This window comes from Echinops telfairi, unplaced genomic scaffold (assembly GCF_000313985.2).
Source record: "Echinops telfairi isolate 266 unplaced genomic scaffold, ASM31398v2 ScPeMD7_1;HRSCAF=3_1, whole genome shotgun sequence".
NCBI classification, from domain to species: domain Eukaryota; kingdom Metazoa; phylum Chordata; class Mammalia; order Afrosoricida; family Tenrecidae; genus Echinops; species Echinops telfairi.
In genome coordinates, this window is record NW_022103897.1 from 5,516,331 (window position 1) to 5,519,021 (window position 2,691).

The 2,691-nt window shown below is 40.6% G+C and overlaps 1 pseudogene; it reads left to right on the plus strand.

Annotated features, from left to right (window-relative positions):
* LOC101644302 overlaps nucleotides 1-423 on the plus strand; it is an 81,135-nt pseudogene extending 80,712 nt beyond the window's left edge.
* The last annotated feature ends 2,268 nt before the right edge of the window (nucleotides 424-2,691 follow it).

The following is a 2,691-nucleotide window of genomic DNA, read 5'->3' on the forward strand; positions in this document are numbered from 1 at the left end:
CAGTAGCAGCAGTCACTTGGGCACTGTCAAACAGAACTGTCCTGAAACATTTCTTTCCAATTCGAAATGGAGTTTCATACAGTGTTTGTCATAAATCTACAGTCTCTCCCAGATGACTAGAATTGCAAGATTGAGCTTGCTTTGACATCAGATGGCAGGACAATGGTATGCTACTACCCTTCTGTGGACATTCCATATGAACATACAAAACCTATTATTCCTCGGTCAGATCTTATCCATAACAGTGAAGAAACACATGATCAGGTGCTGAAAACTTGATTAGAAGTGAAAGACTAGCTCCTTGAACAAGGACCTATGATAGAACAACTTAGCAAAATGTTCTTTACTAGGAAGCACCGTTGGTATCCTCATGGGCAGTATCATAGACATCGTAAGAAATTGAATCCTCCAAAAGACAGATGATTTTGAGGTTCTCTTTAGGAATCAGAGAGAAATGTTATCTTTTGCCTCATTTGCCACTTGAGAAAAATATCTGACATAGTCCCTACTGTTACAAATAAGGTAATTTAAAAAAATGTTTTGAGTTCATCACGAAGCTCAAAAACATGTTTTAAAACTTTTCCTCTCGACAACCATCTCACTTCAGTGTGAAATAGCAGAGCATTACTGAGCACATCCAACTCATCGCACGGTTGCCAAAATAGTCGACTGTTTAAGTCGACTTTTCAAAATTGACATAACTTATGATGATTTTCATTACTTCTTGTAACTCTTGTGACAGCATCTTCATTGTTAATATTTGCCAATGAATCATACAGTGAGTTCCGATGACGTTTGGTGACTCATTCAGTACCAAATGTTGGAATCCATATTGACATCCTGGCATAGCTGGAGCACCGTCTGCACAAACACCACAAACCTTTTCCCAAGAGATCTTATGCTCTTTCAAAAATGAACCAACTGTGTTAAATGCATCACGTGCAGTAGTTGTTGTTTCAAGAGGTTTGCAAAAAAGACACTCATCTTTAAAGTCGCCATCATTAATATACCGCAGGCAAACCAGTAACTGTGAACAGTTTGGAACGTCTGTAGATTCTTCAAGCTGGATGCTAAATATTGGAAGTGGAGCAGATTTAATTTCTTGGATTACCTGATCAAGAATATCAGCAGACATTTCTTCTATTCTTCTGCACATAGTGTCATTAGAAAAGAAAATTAAACTCAATTGCGTAACAAATTCATCTCTGATCAGAACTCGAGCGATGTCTTTGGCTGCTGGCAACAGCAAATCCTCAGAAATTGTGTGAAGTTTCATAGCTCTGGCGATTCTGAGTGCCACCAAATATGAAATTTCAATGGCTGCTACATTTTGTTTGTGATACTTGCCACCAGTGTCAAGTCTGGCTTTCTTGAGTCCATCAGCTTTGCTTCTAAAGTAGTTGACATCCTTTCCAGCAAAGCTCAGATGCTTGCTATCAAAATGCAGCATTTTAGTTTGTTCAGCTTCATAGATTCAGCTGATAGAACTTCACAACAAATAACACATTGAGGTTTCTTAATTCCTGCTGTAATTATTGAGGTAAAACCATACTGTAAAAAATCCTCACTATATTTTCTTTTCTTAACATTCTTCTCTACATGATCCATTGTCAGGGTATGGTTTGATAATGAAAATAATATATGACAATAGCTTTAATAATACAAAAGATGATATATGGCATGGTTTAGTCATTACAGTTCATTAAAGTTTCCTTTGGTTTACCATTCCGGTTTTTTTTTTTTTACATATCTGATACTATCACAAGGGGGCAGTATTCACATCAACCACAGCTGAATATAAAAAGACCAATCAGCATCCAGATTGAGTTCCCATGGTACAGATATATATATATATATTTTGCAGTAGTTGATGATTTTACAGTACATGATTTTACATTTACCAAGTAATTATAATTTACAACGTGTCCTTTTACCTCCAATAATGCTGCTTTCTGCACAGTAGCTGCTCTCTACACAGTAGCTGCTCTGTACACGTGTGACTGGTCCACATAAGTACATGGCGCCAACCCTGTTACATACACCTGTATTTGTACGGGGTGCATGTGATGGGGTTGGGCACGAGGATGTCATTACGCTGGGTACTCCTATGTGGGCTTATCTGCATGTGGGTAGACCCGCCTGGAGATGGATAGAGGAGCAGTGTCTTGGTTCCTAAGACCAATGGATGCTCTTATGTGAACCCTGTGAAAGGGCAGTTCGACCCCCAAAGGGGTCGTGACTCACAGGTTGAGAACCGCTGATGTAGGCGGTGCGCTGGCTGGATATCTTTTGGCATCATCGTTACGTATTTGCTATAGAGAGCACATGGGCTGGTATCTTGGAAAAGGCCAACCAGATAGGCCTCACTTGCCTCCTGCAAAGCACCAATAGCTGCGCTCTGAAAGCGCAAATCTGCTTTGAAGTCCTGAGTAATTTCTCTCACCAGGCGCTGGAACGAAAGCTTGCGAATCAGTAGTTGGGTGGATTTCTGAGCCTCTAATTTCATGAAGTGCCACAGTACTAGGCCTGTAACGAGGAGGTTTCTTCACTGCTCCCTGGTGCTTTACCACTCATTGATTTGTGGGCAGTCTGGTTTGGAGGAGCCAGAGTGGCCACACCTTCTCACTGACCCTCCTTCTCCTTCAGCTGGAGCTCACGTAGCTCGCCAGGTTCTTCTGTTTAGTATTCTAC